This window comes from Cyprinus carpio, chromosome A21 (assembly GCF_018340385.1).
Source record: "Cyprinus carpio isolate SPL01 chromosome A21, ASM1834038v1, whole genome shotgun sequence".
Lineage (NCBI taxonomy): Eukaryota > Metazoa > Chordata > Actinopteri > Cypriniformes > Cyprinidae > Cyprinus > Cyprinus carpio.
This window is the reverse complement of record NC_056592.1, coordinates 16,170,631-16,189,495: the sequence shown is the minus strand read 5'-3', so window position 1 is coordinate 16,189,495 and position 18,865 is coordinate 16,170,631. Positions and strand designations below refer to the sequence as shown.

The 18,865-nt window shown below is 36.3% G+C and overlaps 1 protein-coding gene across 1 annotated transcript in view; it reads right to left on the bottom strand.

Moving 5' to 3' along the window:
* ndst1b (N-deacetylase/N-sulfotransferase (heparan glucosaminyl) 1b) overlaps window positions 1–17,680 on the bottom strand; it is a 58,764-nt gene extending 41,084 nt beyond the window's left edge. The window contains exon 1 of the mRNA XM_042711058.1: window positions 17,551–17,680. The gene's annotated coding sequence lies outside the window, so the exon portion shown is untranslated. The remainder of the gene's footprint in view (window positions 1–17,550) is intronic.
* Window positions 17,681–18,865: the final 1,185 nt, after the last annotated feature.

Sequence of the window (18,865 nt, the reverse complement as noted above, 5' to 3'; positions counted from 1 at the left end):
TACTGTTTAGTTGTTGTGCTTTTCAATTAAGAATAATAATCCAACCATCTTTCAAGCATTTGTTTTAGTCTTAAAAAGTGAAAGGTTTCTAGGTGTAATTATCTTTTCTTGTAAACCGTGACACCAAGTTCGCGAATGCGAACTCCCGTTCACAAAATTCAAATCATAAATAATACTGATGAAAAGAGTGGGTTGAATCTTAAAAAATATGATAAAAGAAAAAAATATTCATCAGCATGCAATAATTAATCCCATGTTGTACCAAAAAAAAACAAAAAAACAACAACAACAAACAACCAAATCATGTTCTCGTGCGACCAACTGAGAAAGTTATTCACACCAAAGCGACCAGTGCGAGGAATGAGTTTAGAGCCCTGAATAAACATATCTAAAAGGGGATAAGGGATGCTTGATTGTATAACATCTCCAGTCATGTTATATAGTTTTCTAGTGTGGTTATAGTGTGGCTAGAAGAAAAAAACATAATATAATATTATATTTTTTCATATATTTTAAATTATTAGATTCTAATGTTGTACTGATGTCATTGGGATATTTGTATTTTCTTATTCTGTCCATCAAAATCAGTGGAGACACAATACCACAATGTTATAAGGAAGGCTATAACAGGCTGTCTAATCTCCCACAGGTCACGCTCGATTGATCCAGGACAGCTGCGCAAACTGCTTACATGTCTTTTTTTAACCCTTTGTTTAAAAGAGAACTGTGTCAAAGCACCAGGTTTTATTAGCTGTGATTAGATGGGGTTTATTATGACAGAGCCTATTGGAATGCCATCAGCGCAGGCGTGAAGTTCTGCACTGGAGTCCAGTGTCTGAAACACAATGAGATGTCTATGTAAAGCTCCTCTTAAGAGACAGACAACAATGGAGTGTCCGTGTCAGTTCTTGTTCATTGTTCTTGTTATCCAGGCTTCATTTGTGCTGAGGCAGGACAAAAGACGCTTCAGTTTTCACTAAAGGGGGAAAAAAAAACTGTCTCTGATAAGGCAGTAGTCCTTTCTTTTTTCTCTTAAGGTTACTGGTAGAGATAGACATTTTGGCTGATATGATTGCAAATAATGGCAATGACAATTTGTCGGTCTATTGTTCTATACAGCATTCACATACACTGGTATCTAGATCACATATAACAATTAAATTGTGCTATCTATATCTATCTATCTATGCACACACACATACAAACGTGTTAAATAATCCTTTAGAAACCATTCGAATCATTTTAGTATGCTGATTAAAAAGAAATGACTGAACCTGAATGACTATTTTAGTACAATATTGTGTTTGCATTAGTGAAAGACTGCACACAGGAACTATAAAAGAAAAAGAAGGTCATTTGCAAATGGCATTAAAAGAAAACCTCAGTTTTCAAGCCTGAATATTATGTATATTAGTAATTCAGTCAAATTATAAGACAATGTAATCGCAACAAACTATTTTTTAATAAAGAAAAGATTACAGTGAACCTTTAAAAAGATATTTCCAACCATTCTACTACTACAGATCATGTATGTGCATCACACAGATTCATTTTCCAGACCATGAAGGATTTGTCATATAGCCGGTTCTCTGCGAATCCAAACAAAAGGACTCAATGGTTGAGAAGATGGCTCACTGCTCAAAAGCCAGTGCAAAAACTCCCAATAAAGTGGTTTTGGTAGAAAAACCCATGTACAGAAAAAGTAATAAGCTAAAGCCATAAGGATATGTGCAAGCTTAGACATAATCCATCTTCCATGATCGCTGTAACCAACTATCCCACCTCAACCTTCCTTTTACTTAAAGAGAGGTAAAAAAAAAAGTGACGTAAGGGAACCCCTTACCAAAACAACTCTGCCCTATTAATGTGAAAAACTGTCCCACTGAGGACAAACATGACACCGGCTCAAAAGGGAATGTGTAGCCTAAATAGAACTTCAGGCTGAATCTACTTGGTAATAAGCAGAAATGAGAGCAAAGGCTATTGTGTAGGGTCTTCACAACAGGAAGACAAAAAAACCCAGTGCCTTAATCTTTTTGGCATATTCTATATGCCCCATAGCTTTAGGGAACACAAAGATTTCCTCTTTCACTTTAAGACAGGGAAGGAGGGATTTAGGTTAAGAGAGGCGAGAGGAAGGAGAGAGTGAGAGAGGATGTTGCTTTAGAAGTTATAGCAAAGCCAGAAGCAATGCATCATGCTGACATGAACGAGGAACAGAGGGAGAGTGAATTTACTCTATTGGATTTCAGAGGAAACAAATACGATTGGCCACCCTCAAGATTCATCACATTGACTACCAATTAGATGGGCCATCGATTTCTGAAGGGTCAAACATTTATGTTACACCTTAATTGATGCTCACACGACTGCAGCTTGGCAAAAACGGAGAAACAACTGTATAATCACAGTATTGAGATTAACTACTTTTTGCAAATGTAATTATTTGTGTGTATATGTGTGTTTTATTGGCCTTGTTGTACTTCGCCTGAGCTGCAAGAAACAAATTTCAATCACTGTAACATTGCCATTTTGCAGTTCAGCAGTTTGTGAATAGAAACTAGGGACGTGAAAAACTGCATTTTTATTTTATAACTGACTAGTTGGCAAGTTGCCTAACAACTAATTGACTGATCAGCCTTAAGAATAAATTTATCTATAAATTAATAATTTTATATATTCTAAAATATACATTGAATTAATAATATTATAATGAAAATATTAAAATACATATATAAAAAAACATTTTATAATTTCATATATATTTTATGTATACAAACCAAATAAAAGAAAACATTTGAGGAATACAAAACGTGCTCATTTAGAATTTGTTGGTTCACCTAAACACACACACTATATATACATATATATAAAAACGTGCTCATTTAGAATTTGTTGGTTCACCTAAACTATACACATATATATACACATATATAATATATAAATTATATATATATATATATATATATATACATATATATACATATATATATACATCTACAACACACACACACACACACACACACACACACACACACACACACACACACACACACACACACACACACACATACATCCACACACCAATATGTTACACGGATGAAATTTTTTTTTTCAGATGCACAAACTTTCAAGGATTTCAAAGGCCTGTGGGAACCCTGCGTATAGTCATCCCACTGATCGAAAACACCTCCGAATAGATTGACTCTAATTTCACCTTCAAATTAACTGCTAATCCTAGAGATTGACATACTTTTGCCACTCACAGATATGTCATATTGGACAGCAACAACAAATAAATCACTCAATGCTTTTGATTGGTTAGCTTTTGTAACTTGGTTAAAGATTAATCTTTAATTTATACAGTCAAATATGCAATGCTGTATTACATTTTATTACTTTATTCAATTTCTATACCTAAAAACTAATGCTAGACCTACCTAAAAAAAAACCTAAAGTCACTGTTTATTTTATTTGTATCTTTCCTCTTTTGTATTTATTTGTGCTGTTGCTTGTAGTTAGATAAAATGTTCTTATTTTCTTTATTTTTATTTGAAAGTATAGTTTTTCCATAAACACAGCACATACAAACCGAACCGAAAGTTGAACCGTTCCACCCCTAATATATATATATATATATATGTATATGTGTATATATATATATATATATATATATATATATATATATATATATAAAAATATATATATATATACATATATATATATATATATACACATATACACACACACACATATATATATACACAGACATATTTTGGGTTTATAACATTTTGTTGCTTTGCAGCCTGAAATTAAAACAGTTTTTGTTTTATCCAGCTGTATTTACTGGTCCGAGAGGCTACCAAGAGGCCTACAGCAACTCTGAAGCAGCTGCAGGAATTTAAGGCAAAGAGTGATCATTGTGTGCATGTGACAATATCACAAATTCTCCACAAATGTGGCTTGTATGGGAGGGTTGGAAGTAAAAAGCCACTCCTAAAGAAAGGCCACATGCAGTCACGACTGAGCTTTGCCAAAACACATCTTGAAGATTCTGTGGCAGATGAGACTAAAATTGAATTATTTGGCCTCAACACCAAACTATATGTCTGGCAGAAATCCAATACAGCTTACAAGTCAAGTCAAGTCAAGTCAAGTCTGCTTTATTGTCAATTCTTCCACATGTACAGTACATACATACAGAGAATCGAAATTGCGTTACTCTCAGACCCCCGGTGCATACAGATAACACTAACAGTAGAGCCTAAAAATCTAGATAAAATATAAAATATAAGATAAAAACTATACAATAAGGGAAATGTAAAAAAGACATAATAGAAAAAATAAAATAAAAATAAGGTTAAATAAAAGCAGCGCAAATAATAGAGTGCAAACCAGTGAACAAACAGTGCAGATAAAAAGATTTTTAGTGCATATAGCTTATTCAGTCTGATTAAAAGTGACAAAGGACAAAAGGGCTCAGAGCAGTTATCCTGTGAGGAGGTAATGATGTGCCTGAATCTAGTGAGCCACCACTGCTCAAAGTGACTGGTGCATGACATTCGTTGTTAGAGGGAGGGGGGTTTCATAGTTCAGTGGTGCCTGAGGCAGAAGAGGGACGGGGGGGGTAAGTTCGGGAGCGATTCAGCTTCCTCTGATGGATGAAGCTGTCCTTCATGGAGACTTCGCAGTCTCCTCCCTGATGACTGAAGAAGCTGTGTGACGGGTGAAATCACCTGCAATGCAGAGGGCTTTTCGAGTGAGACGGGTTCCAAAATGTCCTGGAGGGAGGGGAGAGAGACACCAATGTCAGCTGCTCTCATGCGTTGCAGAGTCTTCCGGCACGCTGCAAACCACACAATATGCAGCTGTCAGAATGTCGATAGAAGGTTCATGAGGGCTCTGGCTCTCCTCAGTTTGCGGATATGAGACAGATTTCTTGGCCAGTGCTGCAGTGTTGTCGGTCCAGGAGAGGTCCTCTGTGATGTTGCATGAACTTGGTGCTGCTCACTCTCGCCACAGTCGCACCGTTGATGGTCAGAGGAACCATGCTGAGTGTGCGCTCCCTTTCCACAACAATCTCCTTCGTCTTCTCCACGTTCAGAGAGAGATTGTTGTCACTGCACCACCCGGCCAGGCGGCTCACCTCGCTCCTGTAGTTTGTCTCATCTCTGTTGCTAATGAGACCCACGACAGCTAGTAAACTACTATGACCCGTCCCTAATAGAAACACCTTTAAAAAATGTTTTTTTTTTTTTTTTGCTGAAGCATGATGTACATAATACATACAATCAAACACGACAAGTAAAATTCCACATCTACCTGCTTTTGTTTTTTCTATCAGCACTTTAAACATGTAAACTTTGAGCAAAAGACTTTGTGCCCAAGACCAACGGACCAACATGTTTAAATGTCTGATTAGCCTTGTCTTTAGATGAAAACTACACTTCTAAGCTCAGAGGACTCGTGACCTAAATTAAATCTGCACTAGTGGTTTGTCCAGCTACATTTAGATACTCCAAGGTGAAACTCGTCCTAATCTTGGATCTGAACAAGTGACTTCTGAAGTTCATTCAGCCACAGGTCTCCCTTTTCACCACAGGTTAGGTGCACCACAGTGCAGCGATCAGTTCACAGGGCAGCACCACACACAACTCCACTGGCACCTGCCATCCTTTGTATCCCGTTCCTGATGCCAAATCCTGCTAAGTAAGCCAGGTGGTGAAAGTCACAGGTATAAGCCGGGCCACAGGGTAAGCTTTGTGTGGGAGCAGTGTGGGATAGTGCTAATGATGAGTGCTAATATATGCATCTTTGCTTCACTAGAAGCAAAGTAATGGCTATATACAGTCACATTAACCAATGCTGCATATTTGTAAAGATTGTTGCTGCTACGTTACGAGATGGAGAATACCAAATCAAAGTCAATGTGAAATTCGGTTTGTAACCCATTTCCATGTGAAATAAGATTTTTAATTACAAAAATAAATAATAATTTGACTTTATGCAAAGAGAACTGATGCAAACTAATGAAAAGTGCAAAGTGGGCATTATATACACGTTTTTTTTTTTTTTTTTGGATTGGAATGATTAAGATCACCAAGGGTATATTTTATGGCTGCTGAAAATTCAGCTTTGCCACAGGAATAAATCACATTTTAAAATATATTAAAATAGAGAACAATTATTTTAAATTGTAATGTTTCAAAATATTACTTAACAGTCTTGGTGAGAATAAGATACTTAGAAACAAAAACACACTGTAAATATTTCAAACTTTTGACCAGTAATATAGCACAATATAATATAGACAATTTTTAGAGCTGTAAGCATTATTCAAGACTAAAACAGTTGTTTTTAATACTTGGTAGCTACCTTTTTATGGTCAGCCTCGAAGATATCCGGTTTGACTGCCAGAGCATTGACTCATGCTGGAATAACTAAAGTTGGAACAAAGATTCTTTTCTTTTCAATATCCAATCCAACTAGATCGACCTGAAACTATCTTGATTTATTCTGCTTTATTCTCTTGCTCGTCTTCCCAACTGCCAGAGCACCGAGTGCCATTTGAAGGTGAGGTGTAGCATTTGCTCTGCCTTGATCATCAGCGTGTGTGTCCAAGCTCTCAGTGGGGAATTCTGGCTGGCATCTCTTCTGGAATTGGCAGCGCTATTTGTCAGACATAGAAAGACTCTTGCAGAGATGAGCATCTTAAAATGTCAACATTGGAGTTTATTATGTTATTGTGTGAGCTTATTTGTAAGGGATAGGGAATAATAGAATAATATTTGTTTTTGAAAGTTGTTTTTTTTTTTTTTTTGTTGAAAAATCAGCAAAAGCCACTTCGGAACTGCCATAGTATTTTGCACAGCAGGATATCAAGTCCAACTAGCAACTAATCACAGAGACGCAGTGAGTCATCAGGGAGACTTGGCTCAAGGTTTACTGCGGGATTTTGCAGAAAATCACACTCATGTTGACAGTCAAGCATGTGGCTCGTTTTTCGATAATAAGTTGTAAGTTTTGAGCTGTAATGTTCAGTTTGAGAATTGAGTTTGGTGATCAAATTGATTTTAATCTATTTTTTTTGATCGAATGTTATTTCTTCAGCTTAATTCAAATTTCGGACATCACTGAGTTTATAATAATGTTATTTGTGAAAATCATATTTGTGTTATTTGTCTGACATTTGAGGCTAAAATGCACTAAGTGGTTCCAACGTAAGGGTGCTATGTCGAGTCCAGCTTTCATGGCTACTGTGGAGGACATGTTTTCTCGATAAGGGGGAATCTATACACACAGGAGCCGTTGATGTTACTTTCATCGGCACAGCGTGCTTAAATGGAGTCATCACCCCTTGAGAAGTCAGGTTGGGAATGGTCTTAATGTACTAGACCAAGTCACATGTGATAGGGAGGAAGAGATGATGGACACTTATTGGATACGGATCCAGCTGAGGGCCATTTCCACTCCCTTAGCAAACAGAGGGGTAGGGAGGGAAGGTGGATGATAACCCTTCTGGAACAAGTGATGGAGAAGATGACCACATTCTGGAGCGAGAGCAAGAGTAATTGGGTCAATGACTTATAAAGATGTCCACAGCAAATAAAAGGTTGGTTTTTTTTTTTTTTGGTGGAAAAATATTGTTTAAAAATGTCAAATTTTTAGAAATGTACTCATTGTAATGATGTTGGTTTCATATAACTTTGACTGTAAAAACATACCAGGTTTCAATGGTGTGATCATCAAGTAAAAATGAATAACATTTACACTTTGATGATCTATAAATATGCATTATCAGTCATTATTTAAAAAAAATAATAATAATAATAAATAAAATATTTTTTTAAATAATAAAAGTAAAAAGGTTTTTTTTTTCTGTCAAATGTCATAAATTCATGAATTTTATTAAGCAGAGTCAGGCCACATGACATTTTACAACTTTATTGAAAATGAATGTTCTTTTAAAAAAAATAGTTATTAATTCATAAATATCATTATGTCTTATTACAATGTATGACATTTTTAAATCCTGAAATAAATTTGCCTCTTCATAAAAGGTAAATAATAATTTTAATAATTTAATAAATTAACCCCCAGTTTCACAGACAAGGTTTAAGCCTAGTCCAAGACTTAATTTGAATTCTGCGTTGTTTCAATTGAAAGAAACTTCCACTGATTGATCTTAAAATGTGCCAGTGCTCTTGTCTTGTGTCAAGATGCAAACCAGTAATATTTTTTGCTAAGGCATGTTTATAAAAATTATTTAAATGTCCTAATTGAAGTATGGCCTAATCATTTTTTCCAAGTATTTTTTAGAATATCTTGTAACAACAACAAATATGAGTGACAAATATGAACAGATATGAATGAAAATGAATAAGATTATAATTTTTTTTAATGAATTTCTTCATTATATTCAGGAAAGGGGTATGCACTGACATTTTTTTCATTTATGATTAAAACATTCAAATGATTAAATCACAAAATGTAAAAAATAAAATAAAGTTAATATAATGTTATCATAACTCATGAATATTTAATTAAAGTTAATAGGTACAACCGAGAGAAAAAAAAAAAAGAAAAAAGGAAGCAGAAGAGCATAACATTATTGACCCAATAGTTACAGTTATCTGAAAACAAACAGGTTCATCTTTGGACAAACACCAGTAACTTTAAGTTGAGGTGTTCTGGATGAAGCACAAGGAAGTAAGAAAAGTGAACCCAATTCAAAAGGTTAGTTCGATATCCTAAAGATTATCTCTCATGACAATAATTAAGCACAGTGAAGGTGGATAGATGGAAGAAAATATATAGGGTTAAGTGGTAAAAGCAGGGATTGCGTCAGCGCCAAGCTCTCTGGGTTGAAAGATGGCTTCCGAGGACAAGGCCTGTAGGCCTCATTCCCCCCACAGCATGCAGAGAATTCCTAATAGTACCGCACATTATGAGAGCGGAACAGACTACTCAGCGAATCACATAATTGAGTTGAACAGCAGCTGGGGAGGAAAAGAGTGAGAGAGCAGCAGTAGCATCTCTGCTGAACGTTACAGGGGGAATACATTTCCACCCAGCATCCCAGTCGACTGCTCCTTTCTCGGTCTCCACCCAACTTGGAGAACATTCGAGCACTTGAAGCATACTAGCACATGTGGCCTGCTGATGATTGCCCTGAATCGTGAAGAGAGCGCACTCAGATTGTTGAGACGGCTTATTGTTCTGGGACCACGAAAGGAACATGAGAGGGCTGCCAGGAAAACCAGTGGATGTTTAATTGTGAATGAGTGCGTATGTCTGAGAATGTTAGTAGCATTACGACTGCAACGAGCAACAAAGTGCAAGCATGTGGAGCCCATGAGAGAGACTGATCGATACCAGGTGCTTGTTCCATTTAGGGCGCCCAAAAAGGACATGAGCTAAAGTTAAAGTACCTCTGTGTCTGCTAAAGTGGGTCGAAGTACCACTCCTGTTGCTGTTCTGCATCCGTGCTGACTCCACAGGTCAAAGGAGGCTGTGTGGAGCTGGCAAGCAACCTGCTTCTTGTCTCCCAAGGTGCTGGGAAATGAAAGAAGGGTGTTGGTCTCCAGGCAGATTCGATCAATCAGCAGTTAGAGGGCAGTGGTGCAAGACAAACAGAGGGAAGTGTAGGGACCAGGACTGAGTGAGGATGGAGACGTGTACACATATACACAGTAAAAACACCAGTTGGCAGGACACAGGACATTTTGCCCCATTCATTTTTCCTTCTATCCTGACAAGTGCTCCAGTCTCTGCTGCAGAGAAACATCCCTATAACAGGATATTACCACCTCCATGCTTTACTGAAGGAATGCTGTTATTTGGAGGTGAACTGTATCGGATTTCAGCCAGAACGATGGTTTGGTGTTGAGATCAAACAGTCAATTCGATTTTGTGATCGTTTTGTTTATAATACTACTACTAATAATAAAAATATATAATATCAGTCAATCAATCTGACAGTCATAATTATCATAATTATAGTATAGATTAAAAACGAAAACTTTTAAAAGGTGTTGATTGAAATTATTTAATAAATAGTATAATAATATAATTATTATTATCATCACTATTAATGATCATCGTCATCATTCTCCAAACATTATAATGAATGGACAGCGAATATCCAAAGTGAGAACATAGCTCCAGTGGCAGACCTTCGAAACAACCTTTATAATGGCTTATTGCTTATACTCATAAACCCAGTATTACATGCACATAAACATTTACTCTAATCCATATTCTTCTTTGAATCTGCACTTTAGAAAACATAAACAGGCACTGGTTTAATACATATTTCTGTAGGTAGAGTCTTTTTGGTAATGAAGTTTGTGTAAGATTATTAATTCCACGCCGAGATAAAGGACAACAAAAGCATCGTAGGTTATCTTGCTTTTCTGTATGGCTCACACTGAATGTTAATGCCAGATGCTAAGCTGCCGGTGTGAGAGATCCCACCGGTTCCTGCACTCCGCAACTCAACTCAGCACAGGACCCAGGACGAACCATGTGTGGATGCTGCTTTGTCAGAAAAATCTCTTTGAAGTGTGGAATTGTGATGATTTGGCAGGGCAGGGCGACTCTGGAGTGTGTCGGGTACAGTCATCAGAGGTCCTGGCCAATATGCAGCTGTCAGCTGTTTGAAGTCTCACCTTCATTTCCTTTGACAAAGCAGCACAGGCCATATACTGAGCCCAGACAATGTTACATCCACAGAGAATCATTCTGAAAATGGGACACAAACCTCACCTTGACCACTGCTGATCCGGAGAGAGAGCAAAAACAGGATGACCAAGAGAGTAAACCATGTTTAAGCATCACGGTGAATTTGCTCAAAAAGCAGTTTCATTAGTATTCATAGACACGATCCAGGTGCCCGCCGCAACAGTTGTAGGTTTGCATTTACATTTAAAAACACTCGCACAAAAGGCGAGGACGGCACAAGTCTAGTGCTCTTAGCACTGCCATTGTGTAGAGCAAATGATCTCGGGTGCATAATTAACCGTATTTACATGAGTGCAAAAGAATGAGTGTTAAAAGAACTCCTTGTGGTTGTTTATATGCTTATCTACTAAAATTGTTGTTGTTCAAACCGCAGCCGATGCAGCGTGGATTCCATCTGTTAGTGCAGGTTCTTTGCACTATGCCCACTGTTTGTTTGTACAGACACTATGGGCATATAATTATGATTAATCCAATTATTTTTCTATATACAGACCACCAAATCCTACCTGAACAATTATCAAGCAACATCTAAGAGTCATGCTTTTCATGAGCACTTGACTGTATCTTGTTGATGCACTAATACTATATATACACACACTACTGTTAAGTCGAAAGATTTCTCTTCTGCTCACCAAGACTGCATTTATTTGATCTAAATACAGTAAAACCAATAATACTGTGAAATATTATTACAACTTAAAATAACTTTTTTTCTGTATGATTATATTTTAAAATGTAATCATCATTACTCCAGTCTACAGTGTCACATGATCCTTCAGAAATCATTCTAATATGCTGATTTGGTGCTCAAATAACATTTCTTCTTCTTATCAATGCTGAAAGTTCAAATAAACATAATTTATTTTAAATATACATCTTTTGTAATATCAGAAATGTATTTAAATGTAGAATTCAATGTTTTCTTGCTGCATAAAAGTAATAATTTGTTAAAAAAAATATATCTGACCACAAATTTTTGAATGGTAGCATGTGTATATATTTCTATACACTTTCTATACAATTCTATAAAAGCTATCCTCTTCTATAATTCTTACATTCAGCTCTATTCTAGCCTGTACTCTTTTGAACAATTATGGTACTCTGGTATTAGGGCTATGGGGGATATTAATCGAAATCGGATCGCAATTGCGATTTGAGACTAGGCATGTGCCAATTACCGGTTTCAAGGTATACCACGATTTGAAAACTGTTCAAGCCAACTGTGTAAACGCCCACCATTAAAAAAACAAACAGAAAGCGGGAGAGAGACAGAGTGGGATTATGGTGTCTACAGGGTCAGATCGTTAGTTAGACAAATTACAACTAAAGAAAAACATATGTAACTTAAGTTTTGAAATGACAGACAAGGAACAAAACGGGTCATTTGCCAGAGCTGCGTCACAATGCATATTAAGAGCTCCCTTATCGGTTCTGTTTTCAGTACTGGAGAAGTTTTGTTAGTACATGAACGTTATCCTACACGTTTTATCTCCCCAACAGATTAATTTGAAATAAGTTTATTATTCACGTTTGCTATTCCCAATTCAGAAGACCGCATACACAGCCTATGTCTCTGAATGCTTCTCATACTCGCTCCTCTCTGCCCCACACGGTGCGAATCCTGCGTCACGGATGAGCCGTTCACACTTGCCGCAATCTCGCAGCCTGTTTCATAACACTCGGTTATACTCGCGTGTGGAACCGCACCGCAAATCTCCATCAGCGCATCTGACAATATGGATGAGGCTTGACGCACGAGCACAACCTGTGTCGACTAGCGCCTGGCTCCATAAATTGTCTAACTACTTTGCTAATTTCACTTGGATGAAATGAAACATTCAGAACATTTTTCACTTGTTCTTAAAATCCCAAATACAATGTAACATATAATAGCCTACTTTAATAACTGACTAAAGAAATACAGTTCTTTATTTATAAAAAAAATAAACAAATCTTTCCAGTGAAATTCAGTAATAAAGTTAATTCTGTAAAAGTAGTTATACCATTATAATCTCCCAAAATACAATAGAACCTCCCAAAACACAATAGAAATTTGAATGGATTTCAGGGTTATAATGGGAATTGTATTGGTTTTAATGTAAACTATAATGGTGTCTATTTGATGGATTCTATTGGTGGGATGTAATCTGGCAGATGTCAACCAGTAGAACAACATTAATTCTTATTTTAATAATGGCAAAAACAAAAAGGAATTTTGTAATGGTTTAATGGAAACTGTAAGAATTTCTGTGATTTTTTTTTCAGCAGGTAATGATACTCATACTGTGCTGCACATTATTGACAACAAATGTAAAATCGCAAATCAAATCGCAGCCGCAATATCTGTCAAAAAAAAAAAGAAAATCACAATTAGATATTTTCCCCATATCACACAGCCCTACTCTGTATTACAGCACTTCTTATGCTACAACCTCAAGATAAATCACTTGTTGTAATCCTCATTTTGTAGGTCGCTTTGTATAAAAACATCTGCTAAATAAAACAAATTGCAAATGTCAAATGTTATTTCCATTGTTGTATTTTTTAAACTTGCCAAACAGGTGTGTAATAGTGCACACAAAGCAGACACAAATGAAGTCAGTGTTTCACCTCAAACAATCCAGCTAAGGATCAAGTGTTTAGTCACAGGTCAGAAAAGACATGAATTGATTCACGATTAAGTTTTCATTAGGTAAAATTAGGTTCCACAAAGGAAGAAAATCTCCAGACCTTGCCAAGCAATTCCAGAGTCATTTCACATTGAGTCAAAGTCAAGCCACTACTTGGTATCTGGCATAGACCAAGGCTGCAGTTCCCAAAGTAGATCATAGAGACCATTGGTTAGGCTTATGATAGCTTTTGGGAAACGCAGCCTAGATTCTGATGCATGTATGTTAACAGCAAAACATATTAGAAAGGATTTTTTTTCACATTCTAAATCTGAAATCTGCTCACCTGGCCTTCATCTCACAATATATAATTTTTTTCTCTTATGTTAGATAAGACAGGTGTGATGTCAAATCATCACTGAGAGTACAGGTAAGGTTAGTAAACATGTTAATTCATGCAAATTATGGAGGAAGTACACCTATGCCATCGTTGATATGTATAGCATTAACAGCTTAACTCTAAAAAAAAAATAATGTGTTAGCTCCACAAAAAAAAATAACACAATATTTTGCATACATTTTTTGAGTTATGACAACTTCTTATTAAATTATGTTCAACCAACAAACTACATTGAGTAAGAAGAACTTAATTTGTAACATAAATCAATTTTTAAGTTAAGTTGCTCCAACTAATGGATTTGTGGGCCTGGAACTAATTCATATGATCTTTTTTTCAATTCAAATCCACAGCTATCATAGCACACACTAAATGTAACTTATCTAGCATGTATGTTTAATGAACAAGTAAGACATAACTTGTCACTGGCATTAGCGCAGTAATTGCTAATATGGTCAATGTAGTATTTACTCTTCAGCACAATGGTAACCACAAAAACGATAGTATATTAAATATTAAATGTTATATTAAACACTAACAGGCCTTTCCCTTCACTAAAAAAAAAAACACATAAAAACACATTTACTCTCCTTATCCAGTCCTTTGCAAAGCATGCTGGGAACTAGAAAATGCAATTTCATTGAGTCATTTTTTTAAGAAATTCAATTTAACGAAGGAATTTGAGTTTAAATTTCTTACAATATTAAGTTAATGGAATGATCAACATTATTATGTCATCTGAACTCAACAAAATAATGTTTGCAACTTAATTAAATTATTAAATTAGAATTTTTAACTTGTAACCATGAATGTATTTAAGTTGTGGTATACAGGTCCTGTGAATAATTTTTTTGTGTTATTATATTAGTTTTCATTATAATGTCCCTTGACATTTATAATATATGTCAAATTGTCTATAACAGTCATACTACCGTTTTAATTTTGTTATGAAATGAATGAGACACAAATTGTTTAAAACGAGGGCAAAGCTCCTCAACTAAACCACACAGCACAGCCAGTTATTTTTCAGGGTCTCTGCAGGTTTTATGATGGTAAATTTAAGACTTTAAGACCAAGTAAAAAAAAAATTTAAGGACAAAACTGAATGGAACAATACATACATATGTGCTCTAAATTTAAATGTCTAAACAGAGAAATGTGCAGAGACAAATAGAAGTAAGCCATTTGTACACACTTAACATTGGCCGAACCAACGACGTTTCCTCGAGGGCGGGGCTAAATTGTTGATCGACTAATGAATGGCGGATATGTGTTCAGGAAAACTCTTGAAAACAGTTCACACATTACATTTAAAATGAAAGTCAATGAAAGCAGATAAAATCACACTTTTTATTAACGAGAGAAAATAACACTTCTGTGCTTCATGAAACTTAAACAAGCTCATGTTAGCCCATCTCTACACATCTAGAGCGATGCCTTTTTCACCTATTAATAATTCACTTCTGCCGATGGCTCTCAATTATTTATGAAAGTTTATAATTCATCTTCCACCTTCACTTCCATAAGGTGAAAAACAAAAGAGGAGTTGATGTAAAGATCAATGATGCCCGTGAGCATCACATCACCATCAGGCCCGAAGTAGCTGTATGAGACATGCATGTGCAGGTACGTTACACTATGATAAACACCTGAAAATGTTTAGCAGCGACAATTTGAGGCATTTTAACCTACATTACGAAATATAGCTCGCAGCAAAGCAACATATTGGCAGAATTTCAATTTGTTAAGGAATCCAAGTTTTCATTTTTCATGGATTCCCACAGGCAGGAATGTGAGCAGTGTGAGGGATACAGTCAGGCTCTTCTCCAAATCTTTGGCTTATCAGAAACACTGGTAACTGCCATCAGTGGACTCGTGTGCTTTTCTGTCTCTCTTTGAATGCAGAAGGGAAATGCTTCATGCTTCAAACTAGGGCTGCACGATTAATCGAATGTGATTGTTACGCGCATCTTGCCAGTAAAGCCGATTCTGTAATCAGTAGCGGGCAAGTCGTGGCCTAGTGGTTAGAGAGTTTGACTCCTAACCCTAGGGTTGTGGGTTCGAGTCTCGGGCCGACAATACCACGACTGAGGTGCCCTTGAGGAAGGCACCGAAACCCCAACTGCTCCCCGGGCGCCGCAGCATAAATGGATCCCCAATGCTCCGGGTGTGTGTTCACGGTGTGTGTGTGTTCACTGCTGTGTGTGTGCACTTTGGATGGGTCAAATGCAGAGCATTAATTCTGAGTATGGGTCACCATACTTGGCTGTATGTCACATCACTTCACTTCACTAAATCTCCATCATGTCCATCATGTGCTTTCAGCATTTACTACACAGAGCCGAAGTTCACTGACAAGTGTCGCACAATTGTGTTCATAATCGCAGTCGATATAATTGCGCGATAATGAAATCGAAGAAATCGTTCTGTGATTATGAAAGCTGTTTGTGTAGCTTCTCAGTGAACTATGGCTCTATGTAGTAAATGCTGTACCATCTGAAAGCATGTGAAAATACCACATTTAATAACATTTTTACTCCAAATGTGCTAACGTCAGTTGAGTGTTTGAAATAAATCCTTCTGTGTGATGATGTAGCTTCTTACACAGATTAAGGCACGCAACATATTTTTATAGTATTCTAAGCAGTGATAAACGCTATGTCAATTAGCATTGCATTATTATATACTTTATTATAATAAATATTATAATAAGACCAGCTCAGATAAACCGTATTGTTACAGTCGTGTGTTTATTATTAACGTTGAATCAATGAAAGCAGTTAAATCTCCTGTTTATTCAGCAACCGCTATAGGGATTTCCTGGATTTCTTCTGCTGAGTGTGCTTCATTGAAAGATACGCATGACAATCGCAGCTTCTGCCTAATCGCGATTTATCATCTTTGCGATTTAATTTCGATTAATCGTGTAGCCCTACTTCAAACCCTGTCGAATCACAATTCCAAAGATGAACTTTGATACAGGCCTCTACAGATTTTCCCTTAAAGGCCTACTAACAAAACACAGACAGAATGCGTCAATTTGCCTTTTTTTAATTAATGGAACAACAGAGCGTGGCCAGGAAATCATACCTGCAAACTAAAGTCCCTGATATATTTCCAGTGAAGTCAAAGAACTGGTGTGTGCCGTCATTTCAAACAAAATCTGGCCAAACTGAAGTTCGTTTGGAGTTTGTTTCATTAGTTCGTAGTAGTTCACCAAAGCTAATTTTCCAGTTTGCGCTTGCCGGTAAAAAAAATCATGTGAATGTTTAAATTGGCAAAACTTAGAAATGTATGCAAATTTTTAACTTTTTACTCTATGATTAATTAACCTTTTAACTTATCCACGAATTACATGCATGCTGAACTGTAGGGCCTGTTTTGTACGCGTCACGTATGAACTCCGATCCGTTTCACCCCTATTTTAGACCCCACTGAGTTTCATTTTATGGAAGAAAAAAAAAAGAGCTGAAACAGTCTTAAAAATATCTTCTGTGTTTCCCAGAAGAAAATCGGTCATTCAGATTTAAAACAACATAACGTTTAGTGAATAATCTTTTCTCTTTTGGGTAAACTAAAAAAAATTACACACTGCCCCTATTAGTCGCAAATTAGGCATGAGAAAATGACTGTGACAACAGAAACCATGTGACCACTTGAGGACTTTGTAAATCTTGTTTTCTCAGTGTTATTTTTTTTGATAGTAATTCGGTTGTTTGAATATATTTGAATGAATAACCAAAGCCACACAACAACGTTCCTACAGGTAAAGCAATAAACCCTGACTGGCTCCTATCCTACCTCTGGTTGACAGTGTGGTCCTCCCACAATCTCATCAAAAGTGGCTCGGGATCTGCAGGTGAGTCTTCCGAGACGCTGCAGGCATTCCTGCGAAACGAATCAGAGCACATCGATTAACAAAGCAATAACAGGAGCAAGCAGGGGAGAGTATAAGGGACACGCTGGTGGGTTTCAGACAGATTACCTCCCAGGTTTTCTGCAGAAAACAGGCCTTGCTTGGATTCATTCACTTAAAGTGGGTGGATGGATTTAACGTGTATTACATAGGGGTGTTATAGGGAGTTCTGTTCTGCACAATAGGGCTGTGCAATATGGACCCTAAAATTTCAAAAAAAAAAAAAAAAAATTTTGATCTATATTGCGATTTCAATTTTAATCCTGATTTTGACTCAATATTTCCTTTCATACACTCTTTACATTCATAAATGCATTTCGGTGTTTATGAATTTGAAATATAATAATAATTATTATTGAATAATATTTCAAAAGAAAAACATGTGACTAGAATAGACAAGACAAAAAAAGTAAAAATGTCTAATCATGTCTATAGAACAGAGAGAAGGCACAACAAAATTTAATGTGGGCAATAAATCTGTACAAAAAAAAAAAAAAAAAAAAACATCGAAACCCGTTTTAAAGAAAATGCTAAAAAAACAACAACACATTGCTCACTAAGGGGGGGGGGGGTGGAGAAATGTCGCTTTTTATATGTTTAAGTTGCAATTTTAATACAATTTGGATTTATCAAACAGCCCTACTACACACACAGACGTTCCACATGTGAAGTAGTTCAAACTAGAGGTGTGTGACATTTTCATGTTAGATTGTGAATGACTGTTAAATGGTCTTTTTCTTTTGTTTCCAAGAGACATGTACGAAAAAAAATCCAGTATTAATACGTGTACCGTTACACTCCTAGGAAAAAAAAGGAAAAAAAGGATTAAAAAATGTCCTTAGTTACTCACATTCATGTCATTTCAAATCTGTATGACTTCCTATCTTCATTTTTTTTTGTCCATACAATGGAAGTCAAATACTTCAAAATATCGTCTTTTATGTTCCACAGAAGAAAGTAAGTCATAACAGGTTTGAAATAACCATAGCACTCCATAAGAAGATTAACTAACTAACTAAACTTGGGTGAGTCACTGCTGTTCACTGGCTGGCTGAAGCTGCAGAGTGCATTAAGAGATCATTTAGAGTATCTAAATCCAGTTACTGCCCCCAAAAAGCAAGTCAGTGTGCTTCGAGATATAATATATGAATAATTCAGGGAGAGTTTGCCCTGTTTTGATGCTCCACGGCTCCGGCAACC